Source organism: Panthera tigris, chromosome A1 (assembly GCF_018350195.1).
Source record: "Panthera tigris isolate Pti1 chromosome A1, P.tigris_Pti1_mat1.1, whole genome shotgun sequence".
Taxonomy (NCBI): Eukaryota; Metazoa; Chordata; class Mammalia; order Carnivora; family Felidae; genus Panthera; species Panthera tigris.
This window is the reverse complement of record NC_056660.1, coordinates 15,977,657-15,994,382: the sequence shown is the minus strand read 5'-3', so window position 1 is coordinate 15,994,382 and position 16,726 is coordinate 15,977,657. Positions and strand designations below refer to the sequence as shown.

The 16,726-nt window shown below is 34.9% G+C and overlaps 1 long non-coding RNA gene across 2 annotated transcripts in view; it reads left to right on the top strand.

Moving 5' to 3' along the window:
- Positions 1–16,726, top strand: part of LOC122231354 — a 49,380-nt gene that overhangs the window by 7,296 nt on the left and 25,358 nt on the right. Inside the window, exons 3-4 of one of the 2 annotated variants that reach the window (XR_006208574.1) lie at positions 3,040–3,110; positions 4,322–4,460. This is a non-coding gene — a long non-coding RNA (uncharacterized LOC122231354). The remainder of the gene's footprint in view (positions 1–3,039; positions 3,111–4,321; positions 4,461–16,726) is intronic. The other variant, XR_006208567.1, reaches the window with a different exon arrangement.

Sequence of the window (16,726 nt, the reverse complement as noted above, 5' to 3'; positions counted from 1 at the left end):
TAGATTTTATCCTGGCTATATCACTCATGTTCTTTCCCACATCTATACGCGATTGGTGACAGCCCCTGATGTAGGATAGGAAGTAGTAGGATTAGGAGAAACCTCTGACTCAGACAGTACTTACTACAGCCTAACTTCCAAACCATCTGAGTGGAAAGGTCTGTGTGGACTAGGATTAGATTCTGCCCACATAGGACCCTTTCTGTCTTTAAATCAGCCATTAAAAACCAAACGTGGAATTTCCTTCTAGCTCTGAAATATTAATGTCATATCTTCACCACAAAAATAAACCAAAAATAATCTAGAGAAATTTCATTACATCTAGTTAGACAAAGAGGGTATAGAAAACTTTCGTCCAGCTAATTCAAAATGAAAAGTCTAGAAGCGATTGCCAAAACATCTACCTCAAAGGGGACATTTAAATTGAACGAAGAACTCCATCTTTAGATAATGACCAAGGCTTTGGTACTGAATTACCAATTAAATGACAGCGCCTTTCATTTTTCCATTTTCAAAGATAAAATAGGCTTTTGGGTTAAAAAGTTTTTTTCAGATGTTAAGTGTTCTATGGGTACTATTGGCCAATGAAGTGGAAGGCAAATTTTTAGGTTTTTTATTCGTAGTTTTATTTATTCCCAACTTTCCATTATTGCATGCTTCAGTCATTTGGCAATGAGAGGATTGGAGGTCTTATCAAAGGTCTGCTTCCCTATTTGTATTAATCTCCAATATAACAATTTTTTTCTGATGAGAAGGATAAAGAGGTGTGTGTGTGTGAGTGTGTGTGTGTAGCTTTCATTTTATTCTGAGGACACCAAAGTGGTAGGCTATCTTTTGATCTTCTACTGGTCTTTGCAGCTCAGATATTTCTAATAAGTGACCCTGCTTCTTTTTTGACTGAGACGGTCTATCTTACCTCATGGCTGTGTTTACCAACATTTCTCCCCACATAGTACACATGAGGCACACAAGGCTGCTTCTGGCTAAAGGTGATCAGCTGCAAAGGAGCTCTTCTCAGGGAGACTGTTGCCAGAACAGATCATCAGCAACTTTGAGTTTAGAAACTCAATTGTTGAGCAACTCCCTTCAAAGAGCTGAAGCACAGACTTTGCCAACAATTCTGCTAACAAGACCACCAAATATTTGCTATCTCACTTTACAGGCTTGCATTCTCTTTCTCATTTAAAATACACTAATTGTCAATACATTTGGAATGAAGTTCTGTATGATTTAGTGTCACCTTCCACACATACAGGTTACTTGAACCAGGTGGGTCCCTCCCCACGTACCAGCAGATCTCTCTCTGGCTGCACTGTCTCTGGTAGTGTTCCACAGTACATATTTTTGCTGCATTATTCTACAGTCAGAGGGGGCTTTAGTAAACAAGCAGGCAGCTCACAAGTAAAGTATCTTACAGATTCACAAAATCCCTTTCAAAATTCAAGGACTTAGGCTTCAAAAGGAAAAGGTAAAATTAGGCAATTTTGATCAAAGAAACAGCATTTCAATGTCAAAGACATATAGGGATGGGCATATTTGTAACAGGAAAGAATTCGTGTTTGCTGAACGTGACTGTCCTCTACCTAGTGTATCAGGAGAGCTGTTCTTCCGGAAGGAGCACAGGGAGGAGCAGAGGCCACCACCAGAGGTGGGGAGGTGAGGATGGGGCATTTCTTCAGCAGCACTATAGCTGACTCTCACAGGAAAGTTTTCATTCTTTTTTTAAGTTTTGGTTTGCATGCAACAGTGATTTCAGAGGGCTAAGGGGAAGAACAGGGAGTAAGCCGATCAATGAGCCTGCTTATTCCTTGCTTGCTTTTACTGCTTCTAGCACTGGGAGTGATTGACTTAGTAAGTCTGAATTTAGTATACAGAAAGATCTGTTCTTAAAGCATGCTAGTTAATCAGAATCTTTTGAGAGAAATATTCTTTTCACACTGCTGAAGGAAAAACATGAAACCTACAACAATGAGGATGTGCTTTCCGATGGGTTGTGTTCACTTACTGTCTCACTCTCTTAGTCTCAAATTCTAAAGACATAAAACTCAAAAATTTAATTGATTTTACTTATAAGTCATATCACACCGTTTTGGCTCATTTTTTAAAGAGAAATCGACCGTTAAATCACACTTTTCAAAGTTGATTCTTACAGTGTAAATGTTTGTGAAAGTTCTCTGTTGAAGTTTTCTTTTTTCTTTCTTTCTTTTGCTTTGTTTTTTGTTTGCTTTTTAAGTGACTTTTACCATCAGTTGGTTTCACTGTTTCCCTGAGGGAAATGATGTCCTTATATTTTAAAGATGCTAATCAAAAGCTTGGAATCTTCTCTCTTGTTTTTTTTCCAGCTGAATGCTTCCAGAAATAGATTACAATACATTTTCCATTTGTTTTCAAATTAGACTACTGCTCTAATTAAAAAACCATGACCACAATCATAAAAATTTGACCAAAAAGATATATAAACATTAAAATGCTAATGATAAGGACTTATGCCTTGTAGAACTTGAAAAACAAAAATTCCATTATACACATAAACACAGAGTTGGAGAGAAATAGAATAGAAATAAATAGCTTCTGTCATTATTTATGGGGAAATTATTTGAAAATCTCATCAGAAATTATTTACCTAAGAGTTTATTTGAAATACACATAACTGGAGACAAAAACAGTTCTCATCCTAGTTCTTTGAAACTGCCAACTTTCAAAGAGAAAATTCTGATGGTTTTCTTCAGGTGTGACAATATATTCAATTGTTTACTATAATTCAGACAAAACCCAATTCACCTGACAATCTGCAAAGCCAACATTTTTATGTATATTCAGCAAAGTTTATGTACAATTTCTCAATAATTAGCAAATTTCTCCTTTGCATCGCATCTGCACATATGTGTGCAATGTATACATATGGATACAAGCAGAATGAAAGCCATCTTTGTGTATTTATAAAATTCCTTTTTAGTGAATCCAAGTTTAATAAAATGTCATCTGCAGCAAAACATTTGGAAGAAGCCATATAAAAATCGAAGGGTTTTATTTTCTCAGGTGCTTTCACTGGCAAGAAAAAGAGTTCTTTCTAAATGTTCAGAGACATAGAGGAGTGAAGAAGCGCTCAAGTAAGCTCCAACCTCTGATAATATCATCCTGAAATGTAACTCTCCTGAAAATGATGCTAATATAATTGCCAAAGGCTGGCTGAACTCAGAATGAACAGTTGCTTAGCATATTAACATTCTTATTTTCTAAGGTTAAAATACGAAAACATAAAACTAATGTGAAATGTACAGGATGCAGGCGCCTGGGTGGCTCAGTCGGTTAAGCATGTGACTTCAGTTCAGGTCATGATCTCATAGTTTGTGGGTTCGAGCCCCACATAGGGCTCTGTACTGATAGCTCAGAGTCTGGGACCTGCTTCTGATTCTGGGTCTCCCTCTCTCTCTGCCTCCCCCCCCCCCCCACTCACACTCTGTCTCTCTCTCAAAAATAAACATTAAAAAAAACAAAAAAACAAAAAGGAGATGTACAGGATGGACTTCATTGGATTGAAGTTTCTGGAGAATACTATGGCATTCTTGCCAAATTTCAACTCCTTGGTGAACCACTTGCATTTCCTCATTTTTATTATTGCCTTGGTTTTCAGGGATTTTTTTCGCCCCAGATAATACTGGGTGCTTCTTAATATTTTTAGATTGTCCATTCTGTCTCATAATAATTCTTCAGCTAGTCTAATCATTATCAGCTACCATTAAGATTGTGATTCACGTACAATTACATCTTGAAAAGTCTGTTCCTTTTGCCTATTTAGGGGCATGATTTAAAATTTACAATACTTCATCAGTTCCCTAATTAGAGTATCAGATTTCACCCACCTGTCCCCTTCCCCTCCCTGCCAAAATCACTGCAGCTAATGTAGTATGTAAAAGAGAGCATTTGTCATTTCTAGCCATACTTGGCTTTCTCAGAAATGTCCTTTCATTGCACAGACATTTCCTTTACTAAAATGACCAGCTCATTGCAGCTAAACACACCCATATGGCCTGCCCCAAAGGCTGCCTTAATAAACTGGCCAAATAAAACACTGAGAATGTCTATAGAGGAAGAATACTAATGAGTACTTTTTAGAAAATGACTAGAATGTGGTTTTATTGAAAATTAAAGTGCTAAAAAGAGAGAGAGATACAGAGAGAAACTATGTTTAGGCATGGGTGGCCAAGTTTCCATAGAGACACTTATTTACCTCATTAATCCATTCTTTCCTTTCATAGTAACTTTTATCTGGATCATATTACCACTTAAAATAAAGACTGTATTTCTGTCTGTCTTTCAGGTAGATATGGCATGTGACTATGTTCTGGCTAAGGGGATGTCTGCAGCTTGAAGTGGAGGGACATGTCATAACCCTCCCCCTTCGTCCACCTTGCTATCTGAAAAGCGGATGTGGAAAGGAGCCATGGAAAACCAGAAGGGTGAGAACAACACCATAGACCTAGTGTAGCTGCATGATGAAATTTCCTGGGTCTCTGGCAACTGAAGGAATTGCTCTCCTCCAACTTTTACATGACAGGGAAATGAAACACTACTTTGTTTAAGATACTGTTATTTTGGGTCGATAGTATAAGCAGTCGAAGCTATGTGCTAATTCTTCCCATGAACAGCCAGTTTTCATAAGCCAGGCTTCAGATGTCTGTGAGTCACACACACACAGTCCTGATAACCTTATGTTTTTATTGTTCTAAGGAATGACTTAAACTTTTTGCTAAACCATCTGGACCTTAATGTTGAAATCTCTAAAATCGTTGCTCCCGTGCTACCTACTGGGTTCTATTCCTGGTATACACAAGGAATAAGGGGTGGAAATGGGCCTGGGGGAGAGGCTAGGTGCTGGACCACCGTCGGTAACGTAATGTAAAATCAGGATTAGACATTTTACCACATTTTATGAGGAATAAAATTTATGGTTTCTTGAATGATGCAGGGCTCATTCTCCTGCTATTTAGCCCTTTCTATGTATAAAGAACTATCAGAAACCAAATATCAACTGTACACACCTGAGAAATTTTTCTAACTTTTCCTTTTTTATTTTCTAACTATGTATTTCTCCTTGTCCATTGTTTATTTACTAAACCATAAATTGAATATCTCTCCCACTCAAAAGCTAGTTCCATGATTCACAAGTGGCCCTTGCCAACCAAGCCTGTACCTTCTGTCACTTCATGTTTGGGGAAATGAGGCAGAAGGTAGTGATCACTTTATTCTTATTAATTTCTTGAACGCACACCGATCTCTGCTGTTGGTTTATGAGGGGCCCTTATTTCATTGTCAGTGGTGTTCTATTCATTTGTCAGACTGCTGAGTGACTTTTAGGTCGATTCTTCATGAAGCATTCAAATGAGACAGCATCTTAAAGAGTAAGTGTCTTACTGTTGAAAGGTCATCTAGTGCAACCTCACAACTAGTACAAAAACTCTTGTAGCTAGTTGCTAGCTGTGTTTGAGTTAACTACTTAACCTCTCTGAACCTCAGAGTCTCACTTGTAAGTGCAGATAGATTTCTACATTAGACAGTTAGCACTGCTTCAGTAGTCGTAGTTAAAACACCCAGTGAAATTATTGCTTGATCTTGTGTTGTTAATAAAGATTAGCCTTCTCTTGATACCTTAAAATAAAGTCTCCTCATCTGAGAAATTAAAGTATTTTAGTTACTCTCTGAGTTAAAAGAAAATTCATTCTCTGTAATTTTAACCATCTGTTCTGGACTTTCCCGAAGGGCTTAAAGACTGAATCTACTTCATCCACATGATTCTGATTCTTCCCAACAAAACTTTTTATTCCTCAGGCTGAAACATTCCTGGTGATTCTAACATTCTCAGATATGGTAGAGATTCAAGTCTTTTTCACTAAGCTGGCTCCTCTCCTCCTGATAATTTGTGTCTTGTGTCCCTCTCAGAGTATAACACACAGACCCAAAGCAGACAGCTTAAGCAGTGACCTGACTTGCACTTTTTGATGAAGACCAGTGAGCAAACACAAGCATCCTTTCAAAAGAAGCATAATTCAGAGGAAAGTTTTATTCATGGTAGGGATTCTTTTATCCAAGTTTTCTTCCTCAAACTTTGCTCCTCACTTCTATTTCATTTGGGTTTAACCACTTGAATAATCAGATGTGAATAATGAACAACCAAAACACCTGTGTTTGTTTGTATGTTCAGTTATATATGTGTTGGGTGAACTTGGACAATGACTCATTTTCATCATTTGCAAGATTCCTGCCTTGCCTATATCACAGGATTAATCCAAAATTCCAAATGAAAATATGAATGATGGAGCGCCATATAAATATTGTGCATTATTGATAATAGTAACAATATTGTCATTTCTACATTATTTTCCATCCTTTTTGAGTTTCCTTGCTCATAAAATGGGAAATAAAAACAGAATTATGTAAGGATCGATTGACTTAATATGTATGCAATAGTATGACACAGTTCCTGGCACACATTGGTCAATAAATGTGAAATTTGTAATTTATAGTTCATAGATTCTGGCTCTCAAGATGACATAGCCATTTAAACATTTGCATGAATGCAAGTCATTTTGCAATCAGACCCTGTGGTATTTTTAAGGAGGTGAGATACTAATGTGAAAATACCTGAAAGGTACTCTCCTGCATGACAGAAGAGTTAGACTCACCAAATTATTTCCTTAAAATGAATGACCAAGGTAACCTCCTTCTCTGTTCATTAATAATCACTTCCTTTAAGTCTCACATAGGCACAGATCCGTAAGAGAAATCAAGTGAAATAGAATATATTACCTGTAGGTGGAAAAAGTGAGACACTTCTTATCAAATAGCACTTTGTAAATGTGCTGCTGAAGTGAGCACTATCAAATGGCACTTTGATTCTCCCAAAAGATCATTCACCCTTCCCATTCAGAGCTTGCCCTTCTAATGCAGCTCAACCTGACTGAACTTAACTGCCTACCTGAATGAACAGCTCACTATATCTCCTAACCTTTTTCTAAGTATATAGAGAGCAGACAACCATATAAATTCACACTCTGTCAAATTCAGTAGCCAATGTCTATTTGATGATTATGAGGTATTTTTTTAATTTTACATTCTTTTGATCTCTGGCTATATTCCCCCATATTATCTACTTACAGTTATTTCAAGTCTTTAAAAAGACTGTTTTACAGTGCCTTGGGTGGCTCAGTCAGTCAAGTGTCCTACTCTTAATCTCGACTCAGGTCATGACCTCATGGTTCGTGGGATCGAGCTCTGTGTCAGGCTCTGTGCTCACAGCATAGAGCCTGCTTGGGATTCTCTTTCTCCCCCTCCCCTCTCTTTCTACCCCTCCCCCACTCATGCATGCTGTCTCTCTCTCTCTTTCTCTCTCTCCCAAAATAAATAAACAAAACTAAATAAATCAAAGACTTCTTTTCGGTATGGTTAATAACAGATTTTTAGTTAAACTTACAGGATTCTGAGCCTCAAATTCTCAGCCTTCACAGAAAAATGTTACTGGAAAAAAATTTAGAAACCAAGTTGACCTGAACCACTTTAGCTTCCAATTTTTCTTTACCACAATGGAAAATAGCATTTACTGTTATTCTTTTATTGAATATAATGTAACCACAAGCTACATCTGTTCTTAAAAATGTCCATGTCACCTAAACTTCTTTCTCCCATTCTCCTTCTCTATAAATAGTAACAATCTTATAACTGCTTCAGAAGAAAAAAGCAAGACCATTACCTTAAAACATAATTAAATGCCCATTTCCAAATTCTCTTCTTCATTTATTTATTCATTCTTCTGATCAAAGAATAGATATTTATCAGATATTTATTGAGTATTTAGGCACTTTAGGGGATAACAGAATAAGTATTTCTCAATCCCAAATATGAAATGAGGAGCTTTAAATCTGTTACCAAGAAGCTATGGTCTCCCAGAAGAAGGTCCTAGTGTACACATGATTAATATACAATTTAGAAAGTACTATCAATAAGAGCATACAGTTAAAGTCATTATAGAAGAGCAGAAAATTGAAAGACCTTAGCCAGCCTCAGAGACCCTATGTGATCTGTTTCCCAATTATAGTTATGATTTGGGAAAATCGACATGGGAAAGGAGAGATTTGCCGGGTGACAGGAAGAACTTAAACAAAGAAATGGAGATAGAAAAAATACATAAAATGTACAGATATTACAATTAGTATAATTAACCTGACTTAATACTAATTCAGAACAATTAGGAGGAAAGTGAGACAAAAAATTTTTAAATAAATATTTGTCAAGAAAAGTTGTATAACTTTTATCTATTTAGAAATAGTGAGCCATTGATTGCTTTCTGGTTAGCCAGAGGCTTCGGGAACATTAATCAGGCAGTTATGTCTTGAATGAATTGGAAGGGAAAACTGAAGTGAGCTATAGTTTGGATATTTACTGCAATAACCTAAACAAGAAGCAAAGGGAGTCTGTTAGAGGCAGGAGGAATGGAGTATGGGAGTTAGGTGGACACAAGAGAAATATAGAAGGTAACTAACTCGCTATGGCAAACAAGAGAGTGAGAGAAAGTATTCCCATTCTAAACCAAAGTTATCCTTTTAAATTTATTACATGGATAAAGGTGATGTTGACTTATACACTATTCTAATTTATAAATGGAAAGAGAAGTTGTTCAAATTCTGAAAAATTAGTAGAGAAAGGTGATTCAAAAATCATAAAGAAATGAATTGAGCCAAGCCGAGATGACAAAGTCATGAGAAAAATACAATGTGTACAGTTTTCTATTTTAGGAAAGAATAAGACCTCTGAAAAAAGACTGTTTATAATGTTAATAATAATGAAAAGAAGAAATATATACTGTAAAAGACAATCAGTCTCAAGCAAATGTTCAACGTGTATGTGACTTTCAGTCAAACCAATGATGCAGAATTGTTCCAGGCTTAATTTTGGACTTCACATGGTATCTGAATACCAAATACTAAAATCAGTAAAACCTAGACATAAATTGAATAAAGCATAATAAAAATACCAAAGTATTTATTTTAAACAGTACAAAATTGAGTATTCCATTCTTTACAAACACTGTACTTCCCTGATTTCTGTTCTCTTTTATTTTTGTAAAAAATGATGTAAGATTGTTTGTGCATTTAACTGTGAACAATGAAAAGTTCCCATTCAGCCTCATTGATATGTGTAACATTCATATTTAAAATCATTCCTCAATCATACTTCAAGCAAAACTATAAAGAAGCAACCTTCCACATATTCATCAAAGCCTTGACTCTTGAGTTCCTTCCAAAAAGAGGGCAGTAACAGAATTTCTTGAGTACAGTGATCTTGCATTCCAGGCCGGACAAGCAAATGGAAGAGTGTTTCTATACTTGGAAAGACTCAGAAAAGAAAGAGTCAAAGAAGGGAAATTGGGGATGAAACAGAGTGAGAAGAAACAATATACAAAATACTGGGGCTCAGATTCTAAATTTACACATCTGCTTCTAACATGAACATACAAATGTTTTTGTTAAATTCAGATTTATATATAAATATAAGTTTTTATCATTACAGACTTAAAGAATTATAAAAATTGAAATGCAGAAGTGACCTTACAGGCACTCTATCATAACTTTGTTTTATGGACAAGCTGTTGCTGTGGACAGATAAGACTATAATCTCTTCTCTCTCTCTGTTTTTTGTTGTTGTTGTTGTTGTTGTTGTTGTTGTTGTTGTTAATAATATCAGCATCATTATAATAGACTCTGTTTTTAAAATGCAATGGTCTGGGGCACCTGGGTGGCTCAGTCAGTTGAGCGTTTGACTTCAGCTCAGGTCATGATCTCACAGCTCAGGAGTTTGAGCCCCGCGTCAGGCTCTGTGCTGATAGCTCAGAGCCTGGAGCCTGCTTCTGATTCTGTGTCTCCCTCTCTCTCTGCCCTTAACCCACTTGCATTCTGTCTCTGTCTCTCTCAAAAATAATAGATAAACATTAAGACAAAATAAAATGCAATGGTCTGTGTTTTATAGAAAGAGGAAACTAGATTTGAATATGAACTAATCCTCTGAGCTTTGGACATTAAGCCTATTTCATTACTACATTCATTGTAAGTGTCCCTAATGACTCAACAGCTAGCCTCTCTATTGGCTTCTGTGCATTTTCCATGGCTCGGACGGATTCTCTCTGCTTTCCTCCCTCCCCTTGTGTCCTGCTCACATGGCATCTGATTTGGGTCTGGAGATTTGGCAGCTCTTTAGCAAGGGTCTTTGCCACAGTTTACAAGTATGTAAGCTATTAATTTACTAGATCAAAGAATGGAAAAAGCTATAGGCCATACCACACCCCTAATGTTCTTCATCAAAAGTAAATACATAAGAATGGAGTATGATGATTCAAAAATATCACAACTGCAATTATTTCGTAAAAACATTATGAGCTAACACAACAGATGAAGTGAAGAATTTCCTTTCAGGGATAAAGAGAACCCATGTGAGTGAGTAGAAACATCTAAGACAAAAATAAACATAAATGTTAATTTAGAACTAAAAAGGCACTTTAAAAAAAGGTATGTTATAGGATCGTTTACCTAAAATTAGGTGAAAATGACTTTGGTTATTTATCACTAATTAAAATGTCAATATGTATGTCCTTCTTAGTTACTGAAATTATTTGAAAATAAATTATTTTTAGAAATATAATGTTTTTGTTTTATTTACAATTTGGGCCATCATCAGGAATAGCATATTTAGACAATGACAACCGTGTCTGGTTATGATATTTTTGGTCAAACTAGGTGACATCATGGTATAAATTAGACTTGACATGTGATTATGGTGAAGTTCTTTTCTTTTCTCCCACTCTATATTTCTGTTTAAACAACTGTGGAAGGGCAAAATGAAAATGTGTAAACAGTTTATTCTAGAACACTTGTAGGAAATTTTCTTAATGTTGGCTGCATTTTTTTTTTCATTTTCCCCCTGAAATGCAAGAGTGATGTTGGAGAAAGAACTACATATGTCAGTACTATTTTAGCCATAATGCCTGTAGGTGTAATTAGATTTCTTGCTTGAAATCCATGTTATTAAGTGAATTCACAGCATGGCACTGCTGTGAGCAATCATCACCGAATGTCTACAATAGTCTTATAATGAGACACATATTTATATTAACACAGTATTTTATTTTCCAATTGAAGTTACAGTCTCCTTTTTAAGATCTATGGGTTGAAAAAACTCAAATCTTCTCCAAACATCTTGGATGATCCTATGACACATTGCCATATGTTAATAACATATTTTAGATTTTCCTGGATAAAGGCAGATTTTGTAAGTGTTCATAAATAATCAGTGTATACCACGAGTAAATGTGAATAGGAGACTGCCAGGGTTGTTAAAAGAAAAGTAATAAAAGTTGAAATATATGTACATAGTAGCCATATCCATATATATAATATATATAACATGTATATAATATATACGCAGAAATTTCCATTGTAATTAGATGAGAAAACAAAGCAGATGGCTTTGAAGTTCAAAAGATTTAAGGTATGATTCACTTGGTACAGCAAATGTCAGAGATATGTGGATCCAAATACTGTTGGCATCTCCTACTAGCTGTGTAACTTAAGATTCTTAATCTCTCTAAAAGTTAATTTCTCTAAAAAATTGCTTTTTCTATTAAAAAAAGAAGAACATCTACTTTATAGAAATCATATTCAGTATATAATAAATAGTATCATCTCCCCTCCCCACTCCATCCTGTTGCTCTGAACAACAGTCTTCAAGTTCCTTTCACTTTGACTAAACTTTAAATAGACTTCATGACTGTAAGTCCTGGTTTCCCTTTTTGTTAGGGCATTAACTTTAGAAAACTTGCAATTGTGAATTTTTTCTGTCTCTTTGATATGTAAATCTCCTTCCAGTATCTTGCCAGTTTTACAACCCTTTCTAAAGAACATAGGAATCATTCCTTTGATGTGTAATCAGTGAGAAAGTTAGGGAGACTTCCAGGACCAGTTCCATGTGTAAGGAGATTAGTCCTCATACTTCTTGCAGGCGGGGAGGGAAAGGAACCATTTAGGAATACTCCAGAGCACTCTGTTCTTCTTAACAAGGACTAACCTTAGGAAAAAACTCATTAACCGGGAGACTAACCTATTTGGATATGATCAATAGCTTAACTGACCTGGGGGAAGTAAATGGCTTATTCCAGCCCATTCTAGCCATCCTATCCCAGCTAAACATGGAGAAAAAGACAGAAACATTTGTGAAGTTCAAAGTTTTACAACAATTCCTTTCGCCTGGTACATCATGTTAATAAGCTATCAAGAAAAATTATAAGACATACCAAATGGCAAAAAAGACAATTTGAAGAGACAAAATAAGAATCAGAACTAGACATGACAACGATGTTGGAATTATCAAACCAGGAATTTAAACAACTATAGTTATTATGCTAAGGGCTCTAATGAATACAGTAGACAGCATGCAAGTGTAGGGGCTAAGGATAGGCCACCTCAAGATGGTTCACTTTGGCATAAACATTTTGAGTTAAAAGCAATCAAGCCACAGCAGATTTAGGAAAAGCTCTTCAACTCCTCCTCAACTGCCTATCTCTACCAAGAAGAGAGCTATTAACAGAAATCCCTCTTTAAGTAAAAAACTTAACTGTATAATAGGAAACTTTTGTTTTCTGAACATCTCCACTCACCTTCCTGTTAGTGGTGCTTGTCCTTTCTGTGTCTGTGTGGATTCCCTGTATGTATGCTAGTAAACTTAATTTTCTTCTGTTTATCTGTCTCATGTCAATTTCATATTTAGTCCAACTAGAAGGGCCTTGAAGGGCAGAGGAAATTCTTCCTCCTCAACACAAAACAGATGAGCAATGTAAGCAGAGAGATGGGAATCTTAAGAAGAATCAAAAAGAAATGCTAGAAATCAAGAACACTGTAACTGAAATAAAGAATGCCTTTGATGAGCTATTTAGTAGACTAGACACAGGTGAAGAAAGAATTTTTAAGCTTGAGGACATCTCAAAAGAAACCTCCAAAACAGAAAAGAAAGATAATGAAAACTGAAACAAACAAACAAAAAAACCGGAACAGAATATCCAAGAATTATGGGACAACTACATAGAGTATACAAATGCATAATGGGAATACCAGAAGGAGAAGAGAGAAAGGAACTGAAGAAAATTTGAAACAATAATGATAGAGAATGTTCCAAAATTATGTCAGACACCAGCCACAGATCCAAAAGGCTCAAATAATACCAAGCAGAATAAATGCAAAAAGAACACACCTAGGCATATCATTTTCAAAGTACAGAAAATCAAAGATAACCCTGAAGGAAGCCATAGGAAAAAACACTTTACTGATAAAGGAACAAAGACAAAAATTACATCTGACTTCTGAGAAACTATGCAAACAAGAAAGTGGAGGTAAATATTTAAAGTGTTGAGAACAAAAAATACTAGAATTTGAACCCTAAGAAATTACCCTTCAAAAGTGAAGAGAAACAAGGACTTTCAAACAAAAATTAAAGAATATTTGTTGCCAGTAGAACTGCCATACAAGAAATGTTAGAAAGGTTTTTAAGAGAAAGCAAAACAAAAAAAATGACACAGGTAAGAAACAAGTATATGCAAACATAAAGGAAGGAAGAGCATTGAAGAAGGAATAAATGAAGATAAAACAAAAACTATAATTTTTCTTATTCTTAATTGATCTAACAAAAAATAGTCCGTTCAAAATAATAATAGCAAAAAGTATTTGATAATGTATGCTTATACATAACTGAAATGAATGACAACAATAATACCAGGGACAAGACAGAAGAAATAGGATTATTTGTTACTATAAGGTAATCACACTACCCATGAAGTGGTATAATGTTATTTAAAAGCAGACTTGGATTCATGGTAAATGTATATTTCCAACTCTAGGGAAATCACTAAAAAGTTTAAAAATAAGTATAACTGATATGCTAAGAAATGTGAGAAAATGAAATCATATAAAATGTTCAGTTAAAACCACGGAAGTAAGAAAGAGTAGAAGACAAACATAGGAACAAAAAACAGGGCAACATTTAGAAAAGAGTAACAAACAAGGAAGACATTAATGCAAATATATCAATAATCATACTGACTGTCAATGTTCTAAACACACTGATTAGAAAAGATTGTCAGGGTGGATCAAAAAACAAGACCCAACTCTATGCTATCTATAAGAAACCCACGTTAAATATAAAGACACATAAAGATGATAAGCCAATGAATGAAGAAAAATATATAATGTTAACAAGAAATCAAAAGAAAGCTGGAGTAGATAGAGTTGATTTCAAAGCAAGAAAAGTGATCAGAGATAAAGAAGGGCATTACATAATGATAAAGGGGTCAATTCTCCAAGAGGACACAATGACCCTTAATGTATATATACCTAACAACAGAGCATCAGACTACCTGAGACAAAAACTGGTAGAACTACAAGGAGAAATAGATGCATCCATTATCATAATTGGAGACTTAAACACTAGTCTACCAGAAATGGGCAGACCTAGCAGACAGAAAACAGTAAGGACTTAGTTGAACACAAAAATTCCCATCACTAAACTAGATATAATGCACATCTATAGACTATTTCACCCCACAATAGGCAAATATACACATATTTCTCAAGCCCACATGGAACTTCCACCAAGATAGATGACATTCTGGGCCATAAAACTCACCTCTGCAGTTTTAAAAGAATAGAAATCATACAGTGTGTTCTTTCATACCACAATGGAATCACTAGATATCAAGAACAGAAAGATAACTGGAAAATACCAAATTTAAGGAGATTAAACAATACACTTCTAAATAGCACATGAGTCAAAGAAGGAATTTCAAAAGAAATTTTAAAATATTTTTAACTAAATGAAAATTAAAACACAACTTACCAAAATTTGTGGGAACCAATGAAAGCAGTTCTTAGAAATTTATAGCATTAAATAACTATATTAGAAAAAAAATATCTAAAATCAGCAACCTAAATTTCCACCTTTGGAAACTTATAAAAAGAAGCACAAATTAAACTCAAAGTAAACAGAAGAAAAGAAAGAATAAAAAATTAGATCAGAAATCAATGAAAATGAAAACAGAAGCACAAATTAAACTCAAAGTAAACAGAAGAAAAGAAAGAATAAAAAATTAGATCAGAAATCAATGAAAATGAAAACAGGAGACCCATAGAGTAAATCAATAGAACCAAAAGCTGTTTCCTTGTAAAGATCAATATAATTGATAAATCTCTAGCAAAGCTATAAGGAAAAAAAAGACAAATTATTAATACCAGAAACAAAAGAAGGATCATCATTTAAAATCCCACAGGCCTTAAAAGGATAATAAAAGAAAACTGAATAATAATATGTCCACAAATTTGATTACCCACATGATACAGACAAATTCCTTGAAAGACGCAAGCTGTCAAAACTCACATAAGAATAGGCAATCTGAACAGGCCAATATCTATGACATATTGGATCAATAATTAAAAATCTACCAAAACAAAAACACTAGGCCAGATAGGTTTACTGGCAAAGTCTACCAAATATTTAAGGAAGAAATTGTACCAATTTTCTGTAATCTCTCTGAGAGGTTAGAAGCATAACAGATATTTTCTAGCCCATCCCAAGAGGCCAGTATAATACCAAAATAAGACAAAAGATTATAATACCAAAATAAGACAAAGATGTTACAAGGAAAAACTACAGACTAATATCTGTTGTGAATATAGATGTAATCCTCAACAAAATATTAGCAAATTAAATCCAACAATATATGAAAAGAATTATACATCACAACCTAGTGGGATTTATCCCAAGTATGTAAGGCTGATTCAACATTTGAAAACCAATTAATATAATCCAGGCACATCAACATGCTACAAAATAAAAAATCACAATATCACATCAATAGATACAGAAAAAGCATTTGATAAAATCCAACATCCATTCATGATAAAAACTCTCAGGAAACTGAAAATAGAAGGGAGCTTTCTCAACTTGATAAAGAATATCTAAACCCTACAGCTAACATCAGATAATGGTAAGAAATTTAAAGTGGTCCTGCTAAAGATAAGGTACAAGGCAAAATATCCTCTCTCACCACTCCTTTTCAACATCATACTGAAAGTTCTAGCTAATGCAGTAAAGGGGGAAAAAAAGTACACACATTGGGAAGGAGGAAATAAAACTGTCTTTGTTTGCAGATGTCATGATATTCTATGCAGAAAATCAAAAGATCACACACACACACACACAGAGTTATTGGAACTAATAAGTGATCACAGCAAGGTTGTAATATACAAAACTGAGTAGCCTATATACTAGCAATGAACAAGTGGAATTTGAAATTAAAAACACAATTCCATTCATGTTAGCCCTCAAAAAGAGTAAAGAAATGAAAATAAAATACTTAGGTACAGATCTAATAAAATATGAACACAATCTGTATGAGTGCCAGAGACCAGCTCCAGCAACCAGGGGTTCCCGAAGGAAGAACGGCGTCGGTGAAAATAAAACAAAACTAAAATAAAAAACTAGAAAACAAAAAACTAAAATAAAAAACTAAAACTAAAATAAAAACGGACACAGACGACAGCAGTGTGTTGAACTGGCCGATTTATTGTAGTAAACGTGGCATTATATATTCTAGTGGTTTCCTTGTAACATACGTCATCTATGTTTTTCTAACATT